General features: G+C 36.8%; 1 protein-coding gene and 1 long non-coding RNA gene across 3 annotated transcripts in view; one reads left to right on the plus strand and one right to left on the minus strand.

The window, feature by feature from the left end:
* Positions 1–12,104, plus strand: part of LOC132106544 (gap junction Cx32.2 protein-like) — a 324,589-nt gene that overhangs the window by 76,219 nt on the left and 236,266 nt on the right. The window lies entirely within an intron of this gene.
* Positions 1–12,104, minus strand: part of LOC132106532 (uncharacterized) — a 69,758-nt gene that overhangs the window by 23,509 nt on the left and 34,145 nt on the right. For both annotated transcript variants that reach the window (XR_009424153.1, XR_009424152.1), the window contains one exon: positions 516–569. This is a non-coding gene — a long non-coding RNA (uncharacterized LOC132106532). The remainder of the gene's footprint in view (positions 1–515; positions 570–12,104) is intronic.

The following is a 12,104-nucleotide window of genomic DNA, read 5'->3' on the forward strand; positions in this document are numbered from 1 at the left end:
AATTCTTGAATCGATTTTGCTTAATCCTCATAAGGCTGCGGTTCTCTCGGTTGGTTGTGCATCTTTTTCTTCCACACTATTTCCTTCCCCTCAACTTTCTGTTAACATGCTTGGATACAGCACTCTGTGAACAGCAAGCTTCTTTGACAATGCATGTTTGTGGCTTACCCTCCTTGTGAAGGGTGTCAATGATTGTCTTGTGTCAGATCAGCAGTCTTCCCCATGATTGTGTAGCCTAGTGAACCAAACTGAGAGACCATTTTGAAGGCTCAGAACCTTTGCAGGTGTTTTGAGTTGATTAGCTGATTGGCATGTCACCATATTCTATTTTTTGAGATTGTAATGAGTTTCATTATAAGTTGAATTACTGAATAAATGAACTTTTCCATGACATTCTAATTTATTGAGATGCAAATATTCATTTACAATATGATTTAAATAATAAATTAAAGGAAGAATAAAATAAAACATTATTAAGAAGAGGACTAAAATAGTTAAAATATACTTTTGCTTACTCATGGTTGAACTCTTGTGAAGTACATTTCCCACAGATGTATCACGGGACTTTCCTGAAAAACATAAATTACTTCAGTGTGAATATATCTGCACCGTGGACAATAATATTTTAATAATACCCCAGATTCTCAGTTCTTTTAGCACATGTTTTTTGTCATGCAGTGACTCTGGACGTAAGAACAAACGATTTGGTTGACAAGAGGTGAGGAAAGGTGACGCAGAGGAAGAAACATTATAAATCTTTTTAATATTCTCTACTAATGGTAGACTTTTTAAAACAGAGAGAAGAAGAGATGTTCACACCATTTTCACTATAATAACAGGGAAATTATTAAACTGCCATTTTATTTTACTTTGTTTATTTGAAGAGTTTCATTTTCCTTCAGTTGATTCTAGAGACATTTACTGGTTGATTTGCTGCAATATATCTTTAGAATCTGGAACAATCCACTCAGTGCTGATGATTTAAAAACATTATCAAAGTTTTGTGTATATTCAAACAGCTAAAGCATACTTGCAGGTCAGAGAGAACAGCCAAGAGTATGATAGCTGTTTAATAGCTGAGCTAATTCATCTGATAAAAAAATGGAAGATGCTTTGGATACATTTTATATCAAATGCATAAATGTACATTATTCCACACATTTTGGAAAATGCAGCCACTCATCCAGATGTTATACGTATGTGTATATGTACACAATTCCAAAGCATGCAAAGTATGCATACTACATATTCCAACTAACATAAGGGCAAATGTATTATACATGCTGCAGTTATTTCAAAGCGTTCTACCTCTGTCTTGAATTATAATGGCAAGGATTCATTAATGTGATTTGAGAAGGAGAAAATGTTCTAAAGATATAGTTTGTTCTCCCACTGTGCCTAGAAATTACCCTGACACTAAGAAGGATTAAATCCGTTAACAAGTCCTTGCTAAGACCATGCAAACTTCAGCGAGCAAAGTTTTTCAAATAGAAGATAAATGCGGTAAGTCATTTAAAGGGGTCATATTTTGCTTTTTTAAAGATCATTATTTTATATGAATATGTTGACATGCTTTAATGTTCAAAAAACACATTATTTTTCAATTACTGTACATTATTGTAGGTCCTCTATGACCCGCCTCTTTCTTACACTACGTTTTCTACAAAGTCCCTACTTCCGACAAGTACAGTCTGCTCTGATTGGCCAACTGACCCAGTGCATTGTGATTGGCTGAACACTGCAAGCACGCGTCGAAAATGTAAGGCCCTTTTCCATAATTGCGAGCTTCATCTTTCAAAACAAATGTAAAGACAGTTAATAATGTCCTTAGTTTTACCATCAGTTAAAGCCCAGAAGGGGAACAGAGTGACATGACAGACACAGCGATGAAGCTGTGTGCATTACACAAGTCACGGACGGTTAAGACAGCTGACTCCGTCACACACACACAAACACACACACGACGTGCAAAACTCAGCATTTGAACATTCCAATAGCAAATACTTAAACTAATTATAAATCATACTTACAGTAGCTTATTCAGAAGCGCCAGATTGTCGTAGCAAAGTCAGAATTACCTCCTCTCTTAGGTTCACGAAACGGTCATCCATAAAATGCATTGCTGTTCTGGTGTAAGTAATCTTAAAGATTCCTAAACGCATCAAAATTGGGAAGGCAAAATAAAGTGCTTTTGCATTCGCCTAGATACACACAGCATCTCTCTGACATGGCTGTTTCAACACTAACTGCACTTACTGAAACCACACCTTCTTTCTTTGCATGAATATTTGGGCGGCATTATGCAAATATTTCCACATAGTGACATGGACGTGGGGGCGTGTTTGAACAAGCCGTTTTAGGGGGAAGGCAGAGTATTAACTTTGATAAAGAATATCTCTTTGGATTTGAGACTTTAGTCTTTGCAACTTTATAGATCTTCTTTATGCACCAAGAGCTTGTAACACTCCAAAAGAGAAAGAAAGATTGAAATCGCATCATATGACCCCTTTAAAATCATATTATGAACCGTGATCTGCGGAAATAGGTTATTCTTCAGTTAGAGGCACTGTTTTTTATTTCTAACCTGAAGAAAATAATTCATTTAAAATAGGTGTTTTAATAAAAAAAGTCTTCTTTTTAGCAAACATTTCTTTAAAACCAGAAAAGTTTCCCAACTGAACAATCAGCCAAATATGTGTTTATGTTTAAGCCATTTCAACATATAATACATGAAGGAGTTGGTTTCAGATCTGAAACTGATGCTAGGATGATAATTAGTGCTAAGCCTAAGATCACTATGAAACTGCTCTAATTTAAAAACACTTCACCACCAAGTATCTGCCATACATCTGTTGCCCCTTTCTGTCTTTGTTTCACAGCACAAATGTTTGGCTTCGTATGTTCTTTTTTATTAATAGTCTTGATCACAAATCCATATGGCTATTACTTTATACATACTTTAAACAAAGCCATGGAATTTACAATACAGACTCAAGACATGCACTACATGCACTGTAGTCCATAAAATTCAGATACTACAACATTCCCAATCTCATTACTTACTGTACGCTTGGTATTTCAAGGTGACATTTTTGTCTTTCTTGCAACTAACATTCTGTGGAGTCAAGCCAGTTGTTGTAGCTGATTAACAGGATATTTTTCACATACTTTCTCATATGGGATACTTGTAGACTCTCAGAAACAGAGATTAAGATGCTGGCCTTGTTTTAAGCCAGTGCAGTCACCCAGAACTCCACAAGAGTTACATTGTGGTTTCAGAGTAACATAAGAAACAAATGTTCATGATTCATTGCTGCGCACTTTCTATATATCAATTAATGTAGCTCTCTACTGTTGCATGACATGGTTGTGATTTTTTCCAATTTAATGCAAGATCTTAAACAGTCAGACATAGATAATTTGATAGACAAAGAGACAGACAGAATGACAGATAGACAGACCGCATGGATGGATGGATGGATGGATGGATAGATAGATAAGATAGATAGAGACAGACAATGGGGTACTTTTAAGTCAAAAATGTATAGACTGATATAAACAGATGGATACAGACAGATACTTGCATTGCAGCATTTCATCTGTTCTCCATCTGTTAGTGATAATAAAGTAGCTTTCGTGCAGGCATGAAGAAGTCCTTGTCAACAGTGACAATCCAAAAGCTGACCGATATTCCACAGTGTTATGGCTTTGCCCACAGCTTTTCCACTGACATCATGAGTATGTTGTTTGCTGGCTTGATAACTCGTAATTGTTTGTTGGTCGGAAATTTAAATAATGGCCTGACCAGGAATATGATCAAATAAAATTGCTAGACTGCAGAATTCTTCAAGCTTTCGTTCCAAACCAAAGAGACAATTGCATTAGAGAGTATTTATGTCTTTCCGTTTATCTTGTGCATTTCCATTTGTTTGAAAGGTCAACTGAGGTCAAACCTACACTCAACATTCTTATGCCACAATAATTAATGATAAAGATAATCATGTACTGAAATTCTTTGTAAATAAGTTTTAAAGTAGAGGAAGATGCAACTTAGAAGGAAGTTAATGTTTTGGTAAACTCCTTTCTGCAAACTTCCGGAGAAGAGGCCTTTGTCTAATTGAGATAGTTCGTGCCCTGGCTGTTTTCCCGGGATAGAGGAAGAGCTCTCCTCTGAGTCCCAGTTACAGGTCATTAGTCTGGATCGGCACCCAGCTCCATAGCATGAGAGACTGACAGCTTAATCCTGCCCGAACCTTTTGTTTTGTGCACCATGTTACTTTTTCATAGATGACTGAGTCACCCCTGCCTGGAGATTAAGTAATTTCTTTAACAACTTGAACAAGTGTCAGATTTACTACTGTCCTCAAGCTTAGACCTTGCCGGGCAGAGCTTGAGAGGCCTGAAGATTGTGTTTTAAGTTGACCTGCGAAGTGACCTAAAGATTACATCAGTGTAAATGAGTTCCAGTAAGAGATAAATTATCGTTTAAGTTAATCTATAATCTTTTTTGACAGACAACAATTTAAGAGAAATGGGAACAACAGGACAGTGACACAGAAGACAGGTCATGCATTAGCAGTCATGTACAGTATGTCTTACTTGGTTTTGCTTTTAAGCCATTTCTAAGCATAAAGTACACATTGCAGAATTATGGATGAGGAAATGAAGTTCTACCTGGACCATGGACTTCCAAATCTGTGTCTGTTCATTGCCTACAATTTTGAAGGACCTGAACATCTGCAAGCTGGTTTAAAGCCCATGCTGCAGGTTAACCACCACTGTCGATTGATGGGTACATAAATCACTCAAGATATGTATATCATTTTTAAAATGTCTCAAAAATGTTCTTAAAGACCAGTTTTTTACGTTTTTGGTATTAATGTTTTTTTTTAATGCAATTCGGTGATGACGTCACGTTGGGGAGAAGTGGAGAAAAGGTAGCCTCAGTCCAGTATTAGAACTATGGCGACTGACTGGGATGAGGAAGAGGTGGCAAGAGCCAACACGTATAATGGCCCGCAGCCATATAATTTCAAACCTGAAAGACGTGAGAGGGCAAATGAGGAATTGCCAAGAACTGATGGGCGTCTAAGCCAATTAAATGCATGGTCTGAGTAGAATGAGTGGAGAGTTGGTGAAGTGTCCTGGTGAGTTGCTATCATTTAGCAACGCAGCAATGAGCACTGGAGCTAGTCTACGAGCAGCAGTGAACAATAAAGACACATTTTTTTTTTTACTGTCATTGAATAGCACAGAGTGAAAAATCAACATTTTCTTTATATATAGTGGCAGTGATCATGACGTTAGTTCAGATAAGTACCGGTAACCTTTGTCATAGTGTCATAGTACTGGTAAACTTTGTCTTTGTCATCTAGAAATAAAAGGCATCATGCTAGCTATATGGGCGCTTCTAAGCGTTTATCTCTTCCTCCAGTGAAAATGTTGTTGCAAACGTAGCCGCGTGTCTGTCTCTGTGTTTGGCAGGTGCTTGTGTGGGCGGTGCCGTCCCATGGAAACTGCGTTGGAAAGCTTGTGCTGTAGGGAAGTGAATGCAATTTGATCGCTGTTGGTCGATATCTATCTATCTATCTATCTATCTATCTATCTATCTATCTATCTATCTATCTATCTATCTATCTATCTATCTATCTATCTATCTATATCTATGTATTTACCTATTTATCTATAATCTGCGCTATCTGAATACTCTCGTCTACTACTCGTCTCTCCAGTCGCTCTCAATGCTCTCAAGGCGGGCTTTGGTAAATTCTCTCCCCAAGGTGACGTAATGCAATGCATTGTGGGGGAAAGGAGAATCGTTGCAAACCGCTGTAAGATAGTACCTACTTTTTCATATTATATTCCATTTTTTGATACCCAACAACATAAAATACAATGGATAACAGTTTAAATGTTTATTACCAACAATAAAATTACACAAATTCATTGAAAAATTAACCCTGCAACACAGCTTTTAAGTGATTGAGATTAAATGGCTTGCAAGGATGGGAATTGGGTCTATCCCGTGGTTGTTGATTGGGTGGCAGATCTGAATTCGAATTTGCAGTCAGTTGTAGAAAGGGGAGAGGTTTATGCAGTCAAAATTATTGGATATGTCTTTTTTTTTTTTAAGTATGAGCTTCCGACACTATCCTTACGGAGGGGTGAACAAAGGCCTCCTGAAGTGAATCAATGCATGTGATATCCATACTTAAAACTTTATAAACCATAATCTCTAGCTTCCACTTACTGCTGTTAACGAGAGAGTGGGTGTAAGTCATATACACCGGAGTAAATCATGAGGCAATTAAAATTTTTGGGTCAACTATCCCTTTAACCCTGGCATTTCACCATTTGAATTATTCATAACACGATTTCTGGATTAATACTTGGACGATGGACCATTTTTTGTTGTTATGCACTCTACAATGGATAACCAACACACATTCTCTAAACAATCTCTGGCTACACTAGTTCAATATTTGGGTGAGACACATTAGCACAAAAAATAAACTTGGACAAACCAATTTTCAGGCCTCTGATGGACTTCTCACTGATGAAAACAACTAACTAGTTTTTTTTGCCAGGGTTAATGACCTATAACATTGAGATGAAAGAAGCACTGTTTGATCAAGCCATTTCCAAGTTTTTTGGCAACGTTTGAGTTGCTTCAAATAATCTGGATCATTATGGTCAATCATGTGTGTTCTGTCATCAGCGATGAACACTGTATCGAGAGAGAAGTTTGCTTGTCCTTCCCGGGTTGCACAGACGAATGGAACAAAAGTAGCACAGGATTTTTCGCCTGGAAAAATGTGAAAAGCTCACTGAGCACTCAGGACTTCTATACGGACTCTTTTGAGGGCCTCTACTGCTGGCTGTGCTGCCAAAAAAACTGGAATAAAAAGCTCATTCTGCCTCTCACAAACAACCATGGAGGGCCTCCTCTTTCCTCAGAGCCCCTTTAAAGCCAGGCAAATCAAAGTATTTCGCTTTATGAAAAGGCATCAGACTCCAAAGCGTGTTTGGCTCCGGGGACGATGGTTAAAGTTATTAACCAGGCTAATGTGCTGGTAAGTATTGTGAGCCATTTAGCATGTTTTTAGTGTTGAACTTGCAGTAACACCTCGCCATATTGCATCTGACACCTTGCCATATCTCTAAAAAAGCCGAATGAATATTAATATAAAATATAATATCTACAATACAACACAACAATCTCTTACATATTAAAATAAATAAACAGGCTTTGACAATAAGAAAGAACTGATTGACATATACAAAAAAACTATACATCATATAGTTGTAAAAGCTTTGAAAATCATGGCAACTGACTCCAGAGTAAATCAAGGCAGTTAAAGTGCCATTTATCTTCATGCTCAAATTTTTATATAATTTATCACAGCTGAACACTGACCTTGTCTGGCTGTTTTCAATTCAGTTTATTTGCTCATTGTTCAGTGGAACTCAATCTATAGAATAAATAATCAAGGTTTTAAAGGGGCATAATAAAGTGGTCTAATTGGTAATGAACTGTATGTCCTGCCTTATTTGTTTTCCTGGAATTCACCTCTGCTGGAGCGAGATGTCTGGCTTCGTAGAAGAGCTACACAAGACTAGACGGATATTAGACTGACATTGACCTGTCAATTACCCCAAGAACACTCTGAACTCTCTGAAAAAAAAACTGGTTGTTTCTGCTTACAGAGAAGGTTACGCATCTGGCTTTTATGTTTCCTAAATGCATAATATGTATTTAAAATTACAGCTTAAATCAAAATCATTTTATTTATTTATTTTTTATCTCAAGCATGCTCTTCTGCTCTTTGTATGCAAACTTTATGGATTAAAACATTTTGGTTGTGAGACACATATAATATTAATATAATATAAATAAAATTAATATATAAATAATAATATAAACTGAATATATAATAATTTTTATAATATACTAAAGACACATTTATAATAAAAAAAATTGCATATACATTTGAACCATTTTTATGTTAACACTAAAATACATGAATACACTCACTCACTCTCTCTCTCTCTCTCTCTCTCTCTCTCTCTCTCTCTCTCTCTCTCTCTCTCTCTCTCTCTCTCTCTCTCTCTCTCTCTCTCTCTCTCGCTCTCTCTCTCTCGCTCTCTCTCTCTCTCTCTCTCTCCCCCTCTGTAGAAGTGAACACTAAAGGGACCCTTGAAAATCAGAACAGAGCTACTGTCTCTTTTTCAGAACAGGTTGCAGAGGTGCCACGCACGACTCGCATAGGCCCCTGTGTTTAGCCGCTTGTAAAGCCCTGTTAGCCGGACATGCCATTTAGACTGGCATGCTAATTGAAAACAGCACCATTCTCCGGTTCCTAGATTTTAGCCCCCTCCAGAAGTCCCACAGCACATGCTGTAATATGCTAACAGCCTGAGAACAGCATTGTTATGTACTGTATGCAGTAAACTTGTACTTTATATCCAATTAAGATTTTTTTATATATAGAACCTTGGTGAATTCCCCAACCTCACAGTATTTCATTAGTCTATTGTATGTGACAGGTAGAGGGAATGAATGCAGAACGTATTTGCCAGAATCCCATTTCTTTTAACAGTCTGATTATTTGGTGCTCTTATTTAAATGCTGCTGAGGTCTGCCAGCACATTGCACCTTTTTGCCCTTCCAAACTGGAAAGTGACACTAGAATTCCATTTCCGAAAATAACCATTACTCTTCATTCCAGCAATGCAGTGCACATTACAAATGCAATTACAACAACCTCCCTGGTGCTTGTGAAATAATGATGCTATATAAAATAATCTTTGTAATTACCTTATGGGACCTTTTCAGAAATGTTATATTTGTGAATCGAATTGTCATGCATACATGGCATCCACCCATTTCTGCAAATTCTCTTGTTTCATTTCATTTTATGGCCTGTTTTGTAATCACTTTGAGTTATAACAGAGACTTACCTCTAAATTGCATGTATGTCACAATCGATATACAACTATACTAATGGCATGCCACTTAATTTAATTTAAATAACATATTTAACAATGTACATGTTATTTACATATCTGATTTGTTTAATATAAATTTGTGCAATTAATGATGCATAATGAAAGCCAAAAGTATTCTTACGCCAGCAGTTTAGTGTCTAATACTTGGAATATCTGAATGCATCACACATGGTATAAACAGTTTGAGAACTACTGATCTAAACAACTTTGAGATTATCTGAAAACATAAACAGGTAAACACTGAGCCATACTGTATGTGATTATTCAAATGTTCCGTTGTGCCGCTCCAACTCTAGTTTGGTTTGTTTGCCTCTTTCAACGAACAAACTAATCCAATTTTCACTGGTTTATAAAGGTAGCATTTTCAGGTTTACAATAAACATTTTTTCTTTCATCTGGGGACCGCAGTTTCAGTTTCATCTCATCACACACAAACACATGTTGTCGCTCAACTGTTCAGTGTTTAAAACCATTGCATTCCTCAAACATCCCTCAAACATGGTGCTGGGGAATTGTAATGCTTTTCTTTACCCATTCAGTCTATCATGTGACACATGGGAACCGTTTTTACTGCTGTGGACTAAATGTATTTCCTGTTAGAGGTTGTTGGGTTTGAAAATGCTCAAATCAGCACTCTTAGCTCAGGTGGAGAGAATTCTGCTGGTGCTGGTGTTCTCCAAGTGTTGATGACATATTCATCGAAAAATGGGCTGTTGTTATTCCAATTATGTCACCCATGCTGGATCTACGTATGCAAAAGTTCCATATAGGGTTCAGAAACGCAACCTTTATCTGGACCTTTGTAGAACTAAATGAGGCATACACAAGCAAACATGTTGAAAAAAAAATGCATTCTTTTGCCTGATTAGATTGCCTGGTAAATGTAAGGACATTTTAGTACAGTATATATACAGTGCTTAGCGTAAATTAGTACACCCCCTTTGAAAAATAAAATTTTAAACAATATCTCAATGAACTCAAAAACCATTTCCAAAAAGTTGACAAGACTACATTTTATATAACATCTGTTTAACTTATAACTTAGAGATTAAATTTGCATGGTGCCTACTGCCTACAGTGAAAAATGGGGTTGGCAGTGTTCTTATGTGGGGCTGCATGAGTGCTGCTGGTGTTGGGGAGCTGCATTTCTTTGGTGGCATCATGAATTCACAGATGTACTGCTTTGTACTGAAAGAGAAGGTGCTACCATCACTCCATCTCCTTGGTTGTTGTGCACTTTTCCAATATGACAATGATCCTAAACACACATCTATTTCTGAAGAAGAACAGGGTGAAAGTGATTTAGTAGTCTCCTTATCAAACCCAATCGACAAGTTGAGCATCACTCTCCATCCAGTATCAAGTCTCTAAAGAGGTCATTTTTGAAGAATGGAAAAAGATAGATGTTGCAAAATTTTGCTAACTTGTTCATTCCATGCCTAGAAAACTTGGTGCTGTCATTAAAAATCATGGAGGACATACAAAGTACTAGATGTAATAGTTTTTTTTGTGAGGTGTACTCATTTTTGCATCACCCTAATTTGAGTAAAACTGAAAAATGTGTAATCTAAGTTATATTATTAACCTTACTTTCATGTTAGAAGTTAAACAGATGTTATATTAAACCTAGTCATCAACATTTTAGAATATTTTTTGTGTTCATTGAGATATTGCTTAAAATTTTACTTTTCAAAGGGGGTATACTCATTTACTCTGAGAACTGTTAAAAAAAAAAAAAAAAAATATATATATATATATATATATATATATATATATATATATATATATATATATATATATATATATAATTTCACCCAGAAATCCAGAAAAAAACATATATATATATGTGTGTGTGTGTGTATGTATATACAGTTTTAACAAACATTTTAATAAATATTTTTGAGTACCAAATAAGCATATTTAAATCATTTCTGAAGGATCATGTGATGTCAGATTTGGCTTAACAGACTTATAAATACATTAATGTATTTATTTTAATGTACATTTTAAGAATGTATTTTTAAGATAGATTCAAATAAAAAGCAGTTATTTTACATTGCAATAATATTTCACACAATTACGGTTTTATATGACATTTAAATGTGCATATTAGGTTACAAAAATGATTTTTTTCAAGCACTGGTTCTTGCTTATGCATTGAACAGTAACACTTTTTTTTTTTTACTGACTAAACCGAGAGAACATCTTGGCCAACAAAAAAAGAACTAAAGAGCTGACATACAACATTTCAATGCAAACTGCAACCCTGCATTTAATGAAGGGTATCATTTTAGGTCAGGGTTTCCAATAAGTCTGGTTAGAAGACATGCATGTGTCCCAGATGAAGCAGATTTATTCCGTGATTTGTGGTTGTTTGTGATTTGTAAATCAATGTTGCGGTTAGCGCTACAGGAAATGCTAGAAGCTCAAAACCTCCACCGGCTCATTTCCCATGGGAAGTTTGAGCCCTCAGCCTTTTATTGAGGCATACACAATACCATCAAACCACAATACAAAAGACGCAAAGGCAATCGAAGACCACATACAATGTCAGATACATAACCAACTTTTCTTAGTATTGTGCACTCATTTGTTCTATTGTGTCACTGTACAACCTCTTTAGTTTGAGGACTTGTTAGGATTTTACGTTTAGAGAATGCTCAAGTGTTATTCGCTCTCTGGCCAAAGTCAGACTACCATTGTCTCGGGCCGCAGTGGCATGCTGACAAAGCACTTGTTGAAGAAAAAGGCCTTCAGTCAAGCAGCTGCAGCCTCGCACGGAGGAAGCACTCAAGCCCAAGTCGCCTTTCATTCCCCTCCTGGGAGAACGTTCTCCATGAGGCAAGAGCATGGCAGGAAATCCGCGCACACTGCCACTCTCTCCCACGCTAGGCACTTCCAGCCGTCTGGGCCTCGGAGTTGCCGAGCTGAAGTCAAATGAATCTGTCATCAGTTCCCTGAGCTGCGAGGCAGCAGCTACGCTACAATCTCTAAAGAACATCTCATAATTGCCTGCAGACGCTAGCAAGGCTTACGTACCAAGGCATCCCCGGGCAGGTTAACATTTAGCATACATCTCAGTAACTTTCAGAGAG

Source organism: Carassius carassius, chromosome 27 (genome assembly GCF_963082965.1).
Source record: "Carassius carassius chromosome 27, fCarCar2.1, whole genome shotgun sequence".
Lineage (NCBI taxonomy): Eukaryota > Metazoa > Chordata > Actinopteri > Cypriniformes > Cyprinidae > Carassius > Carassius carassius.